Below are 18,341 nucleotides of genomic sequence, written 5' to 3'. Positions count from 1 at the left end.
GTTTTCCAACTATTGACCTTGAATCTGAACACATCTTTGTGTGTTAGATGCATTTCCTGGAGATAGCAGATACTTGGCTTGGAACTTTTTTATCCACTTAGCCAGTCAATGGCTCTTCAGTAGACAATTCAAGCCATTCACATTTATTGAGAGAATTGAAATTTGGGGTAGATTTCTGTTCATATTGTTGGATAAATTCTTATTGTTTTATTTTACTTCTTGAGCCATTGTGGAATCCAGGTTCTGGACTTTAACACTTGAGTGATTTTACTTTGGTGGGTGTCTATTGCACTATTCAGTGTGTAATGGAGGTCTGAGTACTTCCTTCAGGGCAGGTGTGGGCTTTGCAAATTCCATCAGTGATTGCTTGTCTGGGAAATTCTTTATGTCTTCCTCATAGATGAAGCTTAGTTTTGCCAGGTAAAGAATTCTAGGTTGGCTATTATTCTGTTTTAGAAGATTGAGGATAGGTCCCCAGTTCCTTCTGGTTTATAAGGTTTCAGTTTAGAAGCCTGAAGTTAGTCAGATAGGTTTTCCTTCGTAGATTATCTGTTGTTTTCAACTTACCGCTCAAAGGATTGCCTCTTTCATGTTTACTTTGGCCAGCCTTATAACTATGTGACGTGGTGATTGCCTTTTCACACTGAGTCTCCCAGAAGTTATGTGTGCTTCTTGTACATGGATATCTAGATATCTGACCAGACCAGGTACATTTTCCTCCACTATTCCAAGAAATAGATTTTCCAGCCCTTGTGTATTTTCTTTTTCTCTCTCCAGTAGGCCTATAACTCTTTTATTTGGTTTCTTTACATAATCCTGCATTTCTTATATGTTTTGTTCTTGTCTGTTGCTTCTGCATTCTTTTTTTTATCTGATTTGTTTAGCAGATAGGCATTATCTTCAAGCTCTGAGATTCTTCCTCTGTGTGATCCATCCTATTCTTAAGGCTTTCTACTATTTTGTAGTTCCTTGACTTCCTCTTTCATTTCCAGTATTTCTGTTTGATTCTTTTGTAATACTTCAATTTCTTTAGAGAATTTTTCATTCATTTTCTGTATTATTCTTGTGGTTTCTTTGTGTTGGGTTTCTATTTTCTCTTCAATTCCATTGTTTTCTTACAATTCATATTTGGAATTCTTTTTCTATCATTTTAATCATTTCATTTATGTTGGCATCCATTGTTGAGGATTTAATGATTTATTTTGGACATGACTTTTCTCTCTGATCTTTCATGTTTCTTGTGTTCTTTCACTGATTCTATTTTTTCCTTTTATTTTATCATATTATGGGGGTACAAATATTGTTAAGGTTACATATATTGCCCCTGCCATTCCTCCCCCCCCCCCACCGTGCCAAAACATCAAGCATGTCACTGATTCTTTTTATCAGGCTACTTTATTGAGAACTGGGAGTGCTAGGACTGATTTATGGCCCTATCTCCAAATCCCCAAGGGTCATTCCTTGGTAGTACTGGGGAGAGGTGCAGTGGTCCTGTATTGCCTTAGAGGTATTTTAGCAAGTTAAGTTACCTCTGACCTGTTGTCTTCACCACTTGCCAATTGAGATTAGTGAGTCCCCCCCAAAAAAAACTTAAGCTCTCAGGTGGTCAGTCACACTTGTGTTTATAACCCCACTGCCCTCTAACAGCTTGAGTTAGAAGGCACTGTGTTAAGTTATGGGGGTACCCTCTGTGTCATTGATTGTAGTTTGCATCAAGGAGCCCGTTATCAAGGTAATCTGATGTCCCTGTGTTAGGCTCTGGTTCCCTGGATGGGATATTTGAATGCTCCAATCTTTGGGAAGGGTCTTGTCACTCCCAAGGGTTACTTGTACCCTGTTCCCCGTTAAGGTGGGGTTAAGGGCAAGTTAGATCTCAGCTGGTGCCTGCAAGCCTGGATGTGTGGGCTTCTTATGGTTGCTTGATCTGCCGCTAGGGGGAGCCACTAATGTGTTATTCAGGGCTCTTTCACCACACTTGGGAGGCTGCTCCTGATGGGAGGGGTCAATTGGTGCAAGTGCTGAGGTCTCTGGCCAGGTTTTTCCTTCCCTGTCCACAAACCCTAATGCTGGCAGCCACCCGGACGTAGAGAGAAAGCCCTAAGTTATGATTTTAACTCACTTAAGCCAGTCCAGTGGGCTAAATCAACATACTGCCAACTATTGTTCAGCACCAAGGCCCTGCAGATTCACACCAGTCACAGAGAAAAAGTGGCTTTTCTCACTTCTTCCCACTTCCAAGGGTGGAGCTGACTGTGCCTGGCATGAAAGTGGATGGGCTGGGGGAGGGAATGTCGCCTTAGACTGCCACGCACCCCAGCATCTCTGGGCTGGGTATCCCACAGATGGTGGCTGCCCACCCCTGGAATACTAGTGTTGGGGGTAAGCATTCAAGATTCACCTGCCAACCCTAGCCTGGCTAGCTGAATCCAGAGGTTGTGGACCATTTTTCAGCATCAAAGTCCCATGGATTAACGCCAGCCACACAGAGAAAATGACTTTTCTCACTCCTCCCCACCTTCAAGGGCAGAGCCTGCCACACCCAGCACAAAAGTCCCAGGGCTGGGGGAAGGGTGCTGCCCAAAACAACAACAGCTAGGTCTGGGGGCAACCACTCAGGTTTGGCAGATGCCAGTCCAGCGGGGTGAATTAACAGGCCCCTAGCTGCCCCCTCTACATCACAGCCCCACAGTCTCATGTCTGCTTAGTAGAAGGTCCTGCTCTTTCTGTCCCACTTTGAGCTGGCCTAATCATTGGTAGTTTCCATGGGCAGATCCCCCTTTTCTGTGTTTACCTCCTCTGTTCTGGTCCTGTTGACCACCAGAGATGAGGTGCCTATCTCCAAACTCACTTGCATAGTCATGGGAAGTAACCACTCAAACCAGTCCTTCCATGGCCCAGTGTGGTCCCAGCACAGAGTACTGGGGAGTTCAGAATGTTTCCTGCTATTGTCTCCTCTCCACAGAGCCTGTCATCCTGTGCCACAACTTTGTATAAACTTCAGGTGTGTCCTTGTCTGGTGCGTGTGGACATCAGTGAAGGAGCCAGGCGTCCTCCTGTGGGTCAGATCACACTGCACTTGCTGGCCAGGTGGGTGCAGCTGTCCTGTGCTCTATTTTCTATTGTATGTCTAAGACTTTCCAGTGTTTGTGGTAGTATTTGCCATTCACCTTTTTTTTTTCCTGTGCTGCCTGCCCCATGCTGTTTCTCTGCAGATGCTGTTCTTGGAGGAGGGGGAGCAATCCACTTATGTGTAGCTGTCCGAGTTCTTCACCTCCTTCTCTGGGAGCAGAGAGTCAGGAGGTCACCACTAATCTGCCATTTTTTTTCTTGCCAGTCATATCTTTGGAAAGTCCTCAGTCTTTCCAGAATACAACAGAATCTAGACTTCTAGACTTGAGCTTTGCATGCTCATTCCAGATGAATTTGTGATACCCTGTTTTCAAAAATGCTATGTGACATGGGTTTCATTTCTTAATTAAACTTAATCCAAAATAAATAATTTTTTAATCAAGGAAGAAAACAAGGCAAAAGCTGCACTTTGAGAGAAGAAGAGAATTAGGTGTAGAAGAAAGAAACACAGAGAATGGGATAACATTCCTATGATTTTATGATTGAGGGACCTTAAAGTTTCATTCTTCCCTTGAGTCAACAGATTTATCTGTTAGAATTTTAGCCAGTCTATTTCTTTTTTTTTTTTTTTTTTTTTTGAGACAGAGTCTCGCTTTGTTGTCCAGGCTAGAGTGAGTGCCATGGCATCAGCCTAGCTCACAGCAACCTCAAACTCCTGGGCTCAAGCGATCCTCCAGCCTCAGCCTCCCGAGTAGCTGGGACTACAGGCATGCGCCACCATGCCCGGCTAATTTTTTTATATATATATCAGTTGGCCAATTAATTTCTTTCTATTTATAGTAGAGACAGGGTCTCGCTCAGGCTGGTTTTGAACTCCTGACCTTGAGCAATCCGCCCGCCTCGGCCTCCCAAGAGCTAGGATTACAGGCGTGAGCCACAGCGCCCGGCCAAGTCTATTTCTTAAAGATAAATAATTTTGATAGAAAAAAGGCACCTGATATATTTTTCTAACTTTTCACATTATCCTTCCATGTTTTGAAGGGAGAAATGATGTCCAGTCTCTTTTTTAGCCAAGCACAGTACAGGAATAAAATAATGCCTGTGTCCTAAAATTGTACTGAATTAATGACATATGGAATTTTTAAATACATAAAAAGGTTACTGTTGATGTCATATGTAGGAATGCATATGTTTAAAGATTACTCAATAGAAGAGTCTGTCAGTGAATTAGCCCAATAATGTAATCCCACTAAAAAAAGAAATAATAGGCATCTAAAGTGGAAAGGAAAAAGTAAAATTATCTCTGTTTACAGATGACATGATCTTATATGTAGAAAACTCTAAACATTATTTGAAAAACCTGTTAGAACTAGTATACAAATTCAGCAAAGTTGCAGGGTCAAAATCAACACACAAAAAGTAGTTACTTTTCTTTGTTTTAACAATAAACAGTACAAAAAGACATTTAAGAAAACCATCCAATTTACAATAGCCTCAAAAATAATAAAATGCTCAGGAATAAACTTAAGCAAATAAGTGAAGACTTGTACACTGAACACTAAAAACATTGCTCAAAGAAATTAAAGACATAAATGGAAAAGCATCCTGTGTTTATTGATTAGAAGACTTAATAGTGTTTCAATGTCCATACTACCCAGAAATTCAATGCAAGTCCTACCAAAATCCCAATGAAATATTTTACAGAAATAGGAAAAACCATCCTAAAATTCATATGGAATTTCAAGGGACCCTGAATAGCCAAAACAATCTTGAAAAGGAACAAAGTTGCAGGGTTCTCATTTCTTGATTTCAAAACAGTTCAAAAGCTACAGTAATTAAAATATTGTGGTACTGGCTTGAAGAATGACATATAGACCAATGGAACAGAATAGAGAGCTCAGAAATAAACCCTTGTGTATCTGGTCAGATGATTTTCAACAAGAATGCCAAGACCACACAATAGGAAAAGGACAGACTTTTCAACAAATGCTGTTGGTAAAGCATAATCCACAAGCAAAAGAATAAAGTGGGATGGCATTCTTACCCTATACCCTATACAAATATTAGCTAAAAATTGATTAAAAACCTAAAAATATGGCTTCAAACTATAAACTAGAAAAAATATAGGAAAAAATCATAATGATATTGGATTTGGTAATTATTTCTTGGCTATGACACCAAAAACTCAGGCAACAAAAGCAAAAATAGACAAATGGGACTACATGAAATTTGAACACTTCTGTAAATCAAATGACCAATAGAGTATAAAATCAAGAGTGGAAACGCAATGGGAGTAAATATTGCAAATCACATATATAATAAGGAGTTAATACCCAGGATATATAAAGAACTTTTTTTTTACAATTGTGAATTGTGCTTGGGCGGGACAAACAGCATTACATGTAACCAAAATATTTTTACCCCCATAATATCCCAAATAAATAAAAAAAAACTTTAAATTTTTACAACAAAAAATAACACTATTAAAAAATGGTAAAAAAACTTGAATAGACATTTTTTCCAAAGAAGATATACAAATGGAAAAAAATCTATGAAAAGATGATGAACATTACTAATCATTAGGGAAATGCAAATTAAATTCACATGAGATATCATCTCACATCCATTAGGATGGCAAATATTAAAAACAAAAATAACAAGTGTTGTTAAGGATGTGAAGAAATTGAAACCTTGAACACTGTTGATGGGAATGTTATAATAAATGGTGTAACCAGTGTAAAGCAGAGTATAGTGGTTCCTCAAGAAGTTAAAAATAGATTTTTCATATGATCCAGAAATCCTACTTCTGCCTGTATATCCAAAAGAATTTAAAGCAGGATCTCAAATAAATATATGCACTCCTATATTCATTGCAGCATTATTCACGACATAGTAAAAAAGTGGAAGCAATCCAAATGTCCATTGATGAATGTATGGATAAAGAAACAGTGGTATATATATGTAATAATATAATGTTATCATACCTCACAAGAGAAGGAAATCCTGTCACATGCTACAGCATGGATGAACCTTGAAGACATTATGCTAAATGAATTAAACCAGTCACAATAGACAAATACTGTATGATTCCACCTATATGAGGTATCTTATATAGTCAAACTGATGGAAGCAGAAATTAGAATTGTAGTTGCAAGGGGAAGGGAGGGGAGTGGTAAATGGGGATTTAGTGTTAAATGGGTATAGAGTTTCAGTTTTGCGAGATGAAAAAGTTCTAGTGATCTGTTGCATAACAATTTGAATACCTAATACTACCAAATATTTAAAAATAGCTAAGATGATAAAATTTCCTATGTATATTTTTATCACAATTAAAAATAAAATAAAATAAAATAAAAAAATGAGAAATTGAGGTATTCATAGATATACAAAGCTGAGAGGTTGTTTTTTTAATCTGTAGACATCATCTACTAGAAATGCTAAGGGGTGTCCTTCAGGTTGAAACGAAGGGACACTAGACTACTTAAAATCAGAAAAAGAAAGATCTCTGCTAAGGGTAACCACAGAAGTAAATGTAAAAGCCAACATTATATATTTTTATATCATACCACCATGTTTTATTTCCAAAATAATTTAAAAGACAAATACACATAAAATAATTATAAATCTTATGTTCAGTGTGTGATGATTTAATTTGTGACAACAGCAACATAAAAGAGAAACAGAGCTGTATAAAATCAGCATTTTGTATGCTACTGAAGCTAACTGTGCAATAAGTAAAACTAAAATGTTATAAATTTAGGATGTAAATTGTAATCCCCATGGTAACCTCTGAGAAAATATCTTTAAAATGTAGAGAAAAACAGGGGTGGAGCAAGATGGCGGATGAATAACACCACTAGACAGAGGTCTCTGCAGAAAAGACAGTTTCTAGCAGAAATTAGAGGAAAGAAGCAAGAAGATGAGCATACAGCGGACAAGGGACGGAAGGAGGGGTACCTGAGATCCCTGGAGACTCCACAGGAGGAGGCTGCGGAGGTGAACTGGAGGCTGAGACCACCCGAGCAGCCCGGAGACCAGCGGCAAGGGTAGGTCAATTTGCTGTTTCCCGTCCTCTGCATTCGGGACTGCTGGTGGGCGCCCCAGAGGGTGGAGAGACCTGCGGACACCAGCCCAGAGACCTCCGCCGCCTGCCAACGGTGAGTCTGTAGCAGACGTGGCACCAGGTTCCCAAATTCCTCCGGGCACCTCCGTGTGCACAGACCCGAGCCCCGTGGCAGGCGCCATATTGCCTCCTCCTCCCCTCTGCCGACCCTACCCGCGGCTGCCCAGAGAGACAATACAGCCACCAGCCGGAGGCAACTCCAGGAAACGGGACCTTCCCGTTTGGGAACCTACACCTGACTCAGGGGAACTCAGACTGTGAGATCCCTACCCGCCCGCCCTCCCAGATGCTGCTGGCACCGTGTTCCCAGGAGAACGGTGCTGACTCAGAGGCTGAGAGACATAGACCCAGCTTGGGCTCCCTGTGGGTGAATTGGGACCGAAAATCCTCTCCCTGGTGGGGATACAGTTTGAATTCTGGGACCCAGAGGTCGGACCTGCAGACCAGATCCCCTGCACCGAGGGCTAGCATTGCCCGGGGCACAGAAGGGTTATACGTGAACAGCCTACTGAGGTGTGTGTGCCTCCAGGGGCGGATCAGCATCCTAGAGGGCAACCTTCCTCCCAGGAGGAGGCCGTACTCCCAACCCTAATGGCGTTCCTGTGCAGAGAACCTCCCCGCCGGCATCACAGTCTGGGGAGGCCTGGTGGCTTGTGGTCTGGCCTGCTGGCAGAGGCCCAGGAGTATCTGCAAAGTTGGGGAGGGTGGAAAGAAGCGAGGCCCGCTCCAGACTGCGGGTCCCAGACAGCCCCACCCCCACACACAGACTTTCTGGCTGAGCAGGACCATTCCAGCCCCGTCCTGACAGCTTTCCCTGGAAGCAGAGAACAGAACTTTGACCCCTGCTAACGGCCTGAGGGCAGGCTTACCCAACCCAGCTCCGCCCAGAACAAGAGCTGTTAACAGGACTCAAAACCAACACCATAGCCTGTTCCTCCAAGCAAACGCCACCTACTGACAGGGACGGCATCTTGCACAGCCTTTCCACGGCACCCACTGACTCAATATACAGGGAGTGGTCCAATTTCACCCACAGACACCACCTAATGCCTCAGACACTAAACAAGGTGTGTGAATACCCAAACAATAACCTAAGGAAAGAAACAACAACTGATCAACATGGGAAGAAATCAGCGAAAGAACTCAGGAAATATGAAGAACCAAACGGAAAACACACCCCCAAAGAGGAGCACCAGCCCCCTAGAAATGGACACCAACCAAACTCAGGCAAGATATTACAATGGCTCAAGACAGAAATCATAGCAGCAACATCCAACCCAACAGAATGTTTTGTTTCAAAAGAGTGAGAATGGGGCTCCAGTCTCTCCTTGCTTGTAAATTCTCATTAGAGAAGACTGATGTTATTCGAATTGGCTTTCCCTTGTATGTTACTTGCTTCTCTTGTCTTACAGCTCTTAGAAGGGCCTCTTTAGTTGATACTTTGGTCAGTCTGATGACTGCATGTCGTGACGTCTTCCTGTTTGCGTTGAATCTCCCAGGGGTCCTCTGAGCTTCTTGAACTTGTATATCAAGATTGCAAGCAAGGCCTGGGAAATTTTCCTCTATTATATCCTCAAACAGCTTGTCCAACCCTTGAGTGTTTTCTTCTTCCCCTTCTTGTAACCCTATGACCCTCACATTAGGTTTCTTCACATAATCCCACAGCTCTTGTAGGCTTTGCTCTTTTCTCTTGTTTCCCTGCTCTATTTCTGTGACTGATTTATTTAATTAGAGGGTGTTATCTTCAAGCTCTGAGATTCTTTCTTCTGTTTCATCTACCCTGTTCTTGAGACTTTCCACTGTATTTTGTAGTTCCTTGAATTGATTCTTCATTTCCAGGAGTTCGGTTACACTTTTCTTCAATGTGTCTATTTCTTTTCCCATATCCTGGAGACCTTTTGTGGTTTCTTTGTGTTGCTTATTGAGTTGTTGTTGCAGCTGAGTGAGTGTTCTTATGATCCACATACGAAATTCCTCTTCTGTCATATTGGTTGCCTGATTTTGTCGGTATCCATTTCTAGGGGGCTGGTGCTCCTCTTTGGGGGTGTGTTTTCCGTTTGGTTCTTCATATTTCCTGAGTTCTTTCGCTGATTTCTTCCCATGTCGATCAGTTGTTGTTTCTTTCCTTAGGTTATTGTTTGGGTATTCACACACCTTGTTTAGTTTCTGAGGCATTAGGTGGTGTCTGTGGGTGAAATTGGACCACTCCCTGTATATTGAGTCAGTGGGTGCCGTGGAAAGGCTGTGCAAGATGCCGTCCCTGTCAGTAGGTGGCGTTTGCTTGGAGGAACAGGCTATGGTGTTGATTTTGAGTCCTGTTAACAGCTCTTGTTCTGGGCGGAGCTGGGTTGGGTAAGCCTGCCCTCAGGCCGTTAGCAGGGGTCAAAGTTCTGTTCTCTGCTTCCAGGGAGAGCTGTCAGGGCAGGGCTGAAATGGTCCCGCTCAGCCAGAAAGTCTATGTGTGGGGTGGGGCTGTCTGAGACCCCCAGTGTGGAGCGGGCCTCGCTTCTTTCCACCCTCCCCAACTTTGCAGCTACTCCTGGGCCTCTGCCAGCAGGCCAGACCACAAGCCACCAGGCCTCCCCGGACTGTGATGCCTGCGGGGAGGTTCCCTGCACAGGAACGCCACCTGGGTTGGGTGCACGGCCTCCTCCTGGGAGGAGGGTTGCCCTCTAGGACGCCGATCCGCCCCTGGAGGCACACACACCTCAGTAGGCTGTTCACGTATAACCCTTCTGTGCCCCGGGCAATGCTAGCCCTCGGTGCAGGGGATCTGGTCTGCAGGTCCGACCTCTGGGTCCCAGAGTTCAAACTGTATCCCCACCAAGGAGAGGATTTCCGGTCCCAATTCACCCACAGGGAGCCCAAGCTGGGTCTATGTCTCTCAGCCTCTGAGTCGGCACTGTTCTCCTTGGAACACGGTGCCAGCAGCACCTGGGAGGGCGGGCGAGTAGGGAGCTCACAGTCTGAGTTCCCCTGAGTCAGGTGTAGGGTCCCAAACGGGAAGGTCCCATTTCCTAGAGGTGCCTCCGGCTGGTGGCTGTATTGTCTCTCTGGGCAGCCACGGGTAGGGTCGGCAGAGGGGAGGAGGAGGCAATATGGCGCCTGCCACGGGGCTCGGGTCTGTGCACACGGAGGTGCCCGGAGGAAGTTGAGAACCTGGTGCCACGTCTGCTACTGGCTCACCGTTGGCAGGCGGTGGCGGTCTCTGGGCTGGTGTCCGCAGGTCTCTCCACCCGCTGGGGAGCCCACCAGCAGTCCCGAATGCAGGGGAGGGAAACAGCAAATCCACCTACCCTTGCCGCTGGTCTCCGGGCTGCTCAGGTGGTCTCAGCCTCCAGTTCTCCTCCGCAGCCTCCTCCCGTGGATTGTCCCGGGGTCTCAGGTACCCCTCCTTCCGGCCCTTGTCCGCTGTATGCTCGTCTTCTTGCTTTTTTCCTCTAATTTCTGCTAGAATCTGTCTTTTGTGCAGAGACACTCTGTCTGGCGATGTTATTCGTCCGCCATCTTGCTCCGCCCCCTCTGCTTTGATCTTTATTATTTTTTTCCTTCTACTAATTTGGGGTTTAGATTTTTTTTCTTGTTTTCTAGTTCCTTGAGGTGTATATTTAGGTTGATTATTTTAAGTCTTTCTACTCTTTTGATATAAGCAGTTATTGCTATAAACTTCCTTCTTAGTATTGCTTTTTCTTATATGTTGTATTTCCATTTTCAGTTATTTTAAGAATTTTTTAGTTTCTTCTTAATTTCTTCATTGACTCATTGGTATTTAAGGAGCATGTTGTCTAATTGTCATGTGTTTGTGACATTGCCAAGGTTCCTCCTGTCATTGATGTCTAGTTTTATTCCATTTTGTTCAGAAAAGATACTTGATAAGATTTCTACTTTTTAAAATTTGTTGACATTTGTTTTTGGTTCTAGGATATGGTCTATTCTAGAGAATGTTCCATGTGCTGATGAAATTAATATGTATTCTGAAGTTGGGTGAAATGTTCTGTCAATGTCAGTTAAATATATTAGATCTAGTATGTAGTTTAACTCCACTGTTTCTTTTCTAATATTCTGTCTGGATATATGTCCATACTGAGAGTGGGGTGTTAAAGTTGCTACTATTATTTTATTATAGTATATCTCTCCCTTTAGGTCTATTAATGTTTGCTTTATATACTTGGAAGCACTGGCATTGGGTGCACAAATGTTTATAATTGTTACATTCTCTTGCTAAATTGGCCCATTTATCATTATATGATGACCTTATTTGCCTTATTTGTCTCTTTTTACAGCCTTTGATTTGTAGTATATTTTAGCTGATATAATTATAGCTACTCCTGCTCCTTTTTTGGTTTCCAGTTGCATGGAGCATCTTTTTTCACCCTTTCTCTTTCAGTTGATATGTGTCTTTATAGGTGAAGTGGGTTTATTATAAGCAACATATATTTGGGTCTTGCTTCTTTTTTTGTTTTGTTTTGTTTTGTTTTGTTTTAACCACAAGTGTTTATTGATGGATCAATGATACAATTTTATGGAACAATAAGGCACAACTGTGGATTAAAACAGTTTGCTGTACAGCCAAAAGGGAGAAAAGCCATAATCTTAGGAACTTTAAATATGTAAATCAAGGAGCCTCTGAAGTACCTCTCTAACAGATCAGTATCAGACAATTATTCCCTTTTATCCAATTCCTATATTACATCACTTAATCATAAAGTCAGACTGATACTTCATAAAAAATTCCTTATTTGTTTACACTTGAGCCATCCAGCCTGGCCAGTCCCCTGTCCCCCCACCCTTCCCCATCCCTTTGCAATGAGTGATATTTTTTAGCAATCCCCTTCCTAAATAATTTTGTACACATCTTAGCCTTCCAAAAGCAAGGAAACTAGCAAGCAAGCAAGTCAGCCAGAGGCAGATATATGGATGAATTGACTCATACAGACATACATTAGGATGTCAACAGCCTTATTCACTGAAGCTTAAACTAAGCTGACTTTGGCAGAGAAGTTGCTATGGCTTGCACAAAGACCTGTGATGCCGCCTTAGGTTGTGGCACCAGTGCCAGACCCCTAAGGGATTAGCAGTGGTCTACATGAAGAACTAAGAAGCTTACACAACCAGGCAGCTAATGATACAATACTTTCAATGCTTTGGACCTGCATTAGGAGCTGACCTATGGCTTCCATCATTAACATTTGCCAAGTATAAAATTCATAAAGAATTTTGTATAAAACTTCAAGACACTGAAGACAATCTTTAAATCTTTTGTACTGGGATAAATTAGGCACTTCCGTAACACTAATCTTTCTACATGGAAACATGAGGTGGAAAGCATTCCAGTGTACATAACACTGAGGCATAAATCATGCTTCACAGGCATGAATTCAGGAGGCTTTAGGGGGTGCCAAACCTCCTTGTTTAAAAAGCCATGAGAAAGTCCCCAAGCATATTGTCAGAGCAGCCATTCTGGTGGTAACAGTGTCCCAAAACTAAGCAAACTTGCAGGCATATGGCTCTTTTCTGAATAATCAGCACTAACAGAGCCACATGGGTACGTAAGTTAAGAATCAGAAGCCAGAGGTAGAGGGCCCTGGACAAGACGTGGCTCTATACCTCACCAAGGCAACCTTTCAAAAAGGAAATCTTCACCTAGCAGCCCTTTGATGACAAAACATAGTGCAAGGGACAAAGAGATGGTCTCATTCTTCAGAGAGAAATGTTGGTTACCAAAAAGCTCCCAGAGAGGCAAAATTCCAGAGACCCATTGAAGTGTGAAGGTGAATAAAAACTGCCAGACCACCGAACTATCCTGCCAAGTCAGAAATATATTTAACAGGCATAGCTTGGGGTGCCAAGTAGAACAGAGGAGATTTTGAGACTCAATAAAAAGTAAAGATACTATTAGACTAAGTGAATCGTTTGTGGGATGACAGAGAAGTAGGGAGCAAAAAACATATAAAAAGGATGGAAAATATGCCAAAGCCTCACTAGAGGGAAGGCAACATGGCTACAGTCTACATCCGGTGAAAGAGCTTTGCTGGCTTGTTCTTGGCATTATTCCCTCTCACTTTCTTAGACTGGATGGATGTGTAGCATATATTAGCAGAACAAGGGAAGATGATATTTATAAATGGAGAACTTATGAATGGATAATGAACAGAAATAAACTGGGTGTACCATTCTGTAATGCCCTGTTTACATACCAAAGGCAGGTTTGTATTGACAGAATATATTTGGGGCTGTCATGCAACAGCAGTAGTACTCTGGGAGAAGGGGAATAACGGGGTGGAGGTGGGGCTGGTGGATGGGAGGACTCTCAAGTTCCAGTTCTTAAATACTAGAAAGTAATGAACAGTTTGGTTTCTATCCCTTAGTGAAGAAATCGGATGCTCATTTTCTGCTCTACGTCCACCTTCTCCAAAACCTTAACAAATTCTGTGAAAGATATGGCACTGTCCCCATCCTGATCAGCCTCCTGAATGGTCCTGTCTGCGATGCTGCCCAGCTGTTCATCTGAGATATTCACTCCAACCATCATGCGTAACACCTGTAACAGCTCATCACGGGATATCCTGTCATCTTTATCCAAATCATATAGTCGAAAAGCAAAGTGCAGTTTGTTGCTTCGGCTGTTGAGTGGTTCTGGTCCATTCACATTTTTGCTCTTTTCATTATCCTCAATGGGTCGGAAATGAGCCAAAGTTCTCATGAATCCACGGAAGTTTACCTAGTTCTCTCCCTCTGGAAAGAAGGCATTGATGATTCGGTCCCCCAGTGGGTTGATGGCAAGTTCTGGAATCCTCTGGAAATCTTCCCGGCTGAGAGTCCCGTTCTCTCCTTTGTCCGGGCTGGTGAACCGGCTGTAGAGGCGAGTGATTTGACTGTGGGAAAAGCCTGTCTCCTTCTTGATCTCCTCAAGCTCTTCGTCCCGCAGTAACGTAGAAGCCCGAGACCCCATCATCGAGCCGGGAGCTCCTCCAGGAGCAGCGGCGCCTGAAGCGACAGCGGCTGAAGGGAGGGAAGGAAAGCTGGGTCTTGCTTCTTTATCAATTCAGCCACTCTGTGCTTTTTTTTTTTATTTCGGCATATTATGGGGGTACAGATTTTAAGGTTTCAATAAATGCCCATTTCTCCCCTCCCCCCAAAAGTCTGAGTCTCCATCATGACCATCCCCTAGATGGTGCCCATCTCACTCATTATGTATGTATATTTAATTGGAGAATTGAGTCTATTTTCAAACAGTGTTATTACTTATGAGTAAGGACTACTGCCATTTTGTTGTTTTCTAGTTTTGTTGTTTTCTAGTTGTTTTGTAACTCCTCACTTCCTTTCTTACTGTCTTCTTTTGCGGTTAAGTGATTTTCTCTGGTAGTATGCTTTAAATTTGTTGGGTTTTTTCTGTGAATGTATCATAAGATTTTGCATTATGGTTACCATTAGGCTTACAGAAACCATCATATAGGTATAACTGTTTATTTAGGGAAATAACAAATTATCTTAGATCACAAAGAAAATAATAAAAACACACAAAATGAAAAAAAGAACCTTATACACTTTAACTCTATCACCCTACATCTTGAGTTTATGTTGTCTCAGTTTACATAGTTTTATATTGCCTATCTCTTAATAGGCTGCTGTAGCTATCATTGTTTTTGATAAATTTGTCTTTTGTGCTTCATACTAATGTTATGAGTGGATTGCACACCACATTGGGAGAGGGGCAAGATGGCTGGCTAGAGACATTGCTTGTCAGACTGTCCCAGAGGGAAGGTAGGGTTTCAGATAAAGGAGAGGGGAGAGGAGATTTAGCTCAGGTGTAGATCATAGAGAGAAGTGCCAGAGCCTGCCAGGGACCTCACAGAGGAAAATTGCAAAGCAGAGAAGGAAGAAGATTAATCAAAAATGATATTGGTGAAGATCAAACACAGAGAGGCTCAGAGCCCATTGAAGGTACCAAGGTTCTTGGAAACTTTTTCACCCCCACGAGTCCAAGCCCTGTGGCAAAAATGGAATAGTGGGGAGAATTTGCATGATCCCAGAGCTTGGACTTTCCATGCAGGGTTCCCCTCCAAGGAATGTGACCCAAGAGGCCGGAGAACCAGCTTTCTTCCATTCAGACTCTGATTCCTCCTGTCCCCCCACTGCAATCAGGAGAGAAGTTTAAGCTAAGAATTTGGTGAGTGGTCACCTATCTCCAGCTGATGTGTCCTGCAGTCTTCATTTTCCACAGAGACTGGGGCCCATGCCTGTCTCCTAGAGGACCTGCAAGGGACCCAGTGTGCCTGATCTAGGAGCTCCCTGCCCACCAGCGTTTCATGGAGATGCACACCAGCAGGTTAGACATGTAGGTCTGATCCCACGTCCACCAGATTTGAGTGGGTTGCTTGGGGACAGAGGAGGAGGTTTGGGAGCTGTACTTGGGGAACAAGGGAGCCCACATGGACAGAGCTGATGGGAGAATACTGTGGGGGTCCGATACATGGCGATCTGGGAGAGCTCCCATTCCCGCCCACCTCCCTGCAGGAAAACCCAGGCTGTTGAATTAGGACAGGTACTCTAGGAGGGAAGATCCCAGCCCTGGGCACCATAGCAACCAAACATTCAGGCTCCTTCCCCCACAAGCAGCCCTCCCTGTCTAAACAGCCTGCTTTGACTTTCCTCTGAATGGCTCCCCTTAGTGGCTGGGAAAACAACCTCTCAGCCCTGCCAAGGCTTTGCAAAGCCTTCCAGGCTTGCACAACCTAACCACACTCTGCTTCACTCCTCCATCCACCTCTGCTGTGGTGGAGATCAAGCAACCTCCTGGGAGCTAAAGGGCCCCTCCCAAAGCCTGGGGTTCTGCTACACCTGAGGGACTAGAGCTTACCACTGGCACAAAAGAACATCTCAGCAGTTGGCTCTTTCCTGCAAGCATCAACTGCCGATAGGGGGAACAACTCTATAGTTTATCACAGCATCTACCAACTCAATAAAACAGGGCGTGGCTGATCCTTACAAGTACCACCCACCATCTCTGAAATTAAGCTGAGGACCCAATACAATTCATGCTGCTGGGAAGAAGTGAAGACAGCAAGATATAAACAACCCAAGAGTACTGTTTATTGGGAGAGAAACAAAAGTTACAGGAAGCTCAGTCTGTGAGGGGTCTCCCTTTTCCACTGCAGACCTCTGGGCTTATTGGGGAGTTGCTCAGTCTGTGCAAAGATATTCCATCAGACAGCAGGTGCAACAGAGATCTGGTACCTGTCAATACCAGGCTTCTGTAACTGACAACATCCTAATTGCTCTGGTGCACAGAGCCAGGTCCACCCAGGACCCAGCCATCCAGCAGTAACCTAAACATCATCCCCACCAGGCCAGGGAGGGAACAGATATTCCCCTGTGTTGAGCTCTGTGGCTGAGGACTGAGCATGCTTCCTCCCCGGCATCGAAGCTGAACAGAGGGGGTGCCTCATACTCCACAGGCACCACGAGGGAAGGCTTGGTGACTGCCTTACTGGGTCCTAGGTATGGGGGTAGAACCTTGGCTGACGACCAGCTCCAGCCAGCCTATGTGGAACCTGGGCTGCTCAGAGAAACCCCTGCTTGTGCAACTGGGCATCAGCAGTCCCAACACTGGTGGAAAAGCTCCCCATGGGAGCAGCTCTGTCCCCAAAATCCTCAGTCAGCTCTGAAGCTCTCACAGTGGCTGAGCCTGAGGCTATGCCCCTGTAGCTCCAGGGCCCACACGAGGCCTACAACTCCACCCCTGAGACTCCAGAGTTGTGCCTAGACCCCACTACTGAGTCTTCATCACTACCATCAGCCCTGCAGAACCTCCCTGAGTTCCAACACTTCACTCAGCAACCCCAGCCCTGAGTAGCCATCACTCCTGGACCTGGTTCAAGAGAGTCCCCAGCAAAGGAGAGCACATCCCTTGCATTCCTATTAACCCATAACTGAGAGCAGAGGAGCCAGTTAAGAAGAAACCAGCAAAAGAACCCCTGCAACATGAAAAAACAAAATACTTTGACACCCCCAAGGGAACACAGTGGAGCTACAGTCATGGACTCCAACCACAAGGAAATTGCCAAAATGACAGAAATGGAATTCAGACTATGGATGGCATATAAGATGATTGGAATTAAAGAGAAAGTTTAAAACCAACAAAAAGAAGCTAAAAAATATTTCAAGAAATCAATGAAAAAAATAAAAATATCTCAAGAATGGAAAAACAAGCACCACATGTACTCACCAGCAAATTGGTATTAACAGATCAACACCTAAGTGGACATATAGCAATAACATTTACCGGGTGTCGGGCGGGTGGGAGGGGGGAGGAGGGGATGGATACATACAAACATAATGAGTGAGATATGCAATGTCTAGGGGATGGTCACACTTGAAGCTCTGACTCGAAGGGGGAGGGAGGCATGGGCAATATACATAACCTTAACATTTATACCCCCATAATATGCTGAAATTAAAAAATGGAAAAAAAGTCACTAGAGAGCTAGACAACATAAGAAAGGATATAATAGAACATGAAGAAATGAAAGAGTCATTCAGGAAATCTCAAAATGCAGTTGAAAGCTTTAACAACAGGCTAAACTAAGGAGAAGAATCTCAGAGTGACGATAAGGCTCTCGAGATAACCCAGTCATTCAAAGAGACAGAGAAGAGTATTAAAAAGTTCAAGCAATTACTGAAAGAGATATGGGACCATGTGAAATGAAATAACATTTGAATTATAGGTATTCCTGAGGGTGAAGAAGAAAGAGCTAAAAGCATGGAAAAACCTATTTGGGGAAATTATTGAGAAAAACTTCCCAGACATTGCCAGAAATTGACACATACAGATACAAGATGGACATTGAACACCAGGAAGATTCATAGAAAATAGGTTGTCTCCAAGACACACAATAATCAAACTGCCCAAAATCAAAATGAAGGAGAAAATTCTGCAAGCAGCAAGACAAAAGCATCAAATAACCTACAAAGGAAAACCCATCAGGCTAACTGCAGACTTCTCAGCAGAAGTCTTACAAGACAGAAGAAATTTGGGCCCCTCTTCAATCAACTTAAACTGATAGCCTAAAATTTTGTATCCTGCAAAACTAAGTTTCATAACAGACAGAGAAATTAAGTCCTTTCCAGACAAGCAAACACTGAGGGA

At 43.5% G+C, this 18,341-nt stretch overlaps 1 pseudogene; it reads right to left on the bottom strand.

Moving 5' to 3' along the window:
- Window positions 1-12,088: 12,088 nt before the first annotated feature.
- On the bottom strand, window positions 12,089-14,153 carry LOC142865834 (calcineurin B homologous protein 1 pseudogene; annotated as a pseudogene).
- Window positions 14,154-18,341: the final 4,188 nt, after the last annotated feature.

This window comes from Microcebus murinus, chromosome X (genome assembly GCF_040939455.1).
Source record: "Microcebus murinus isolate Inina chromosome X, M.murinus_Inina_mat1.0, whole genome shotgun sequence".
Classification (NCBI taxonomy): domain Eukaryota; kingdom Metazoa; phylum Chordata; class Mammalia; order Primates; family Cheirogaleidae; genus Microcebus; species Microcebus murinus.
Note: the sequence above shows the minus strand (reverse complement) of the source record. Positions and strands in the feature narration are given on the sequence as shown.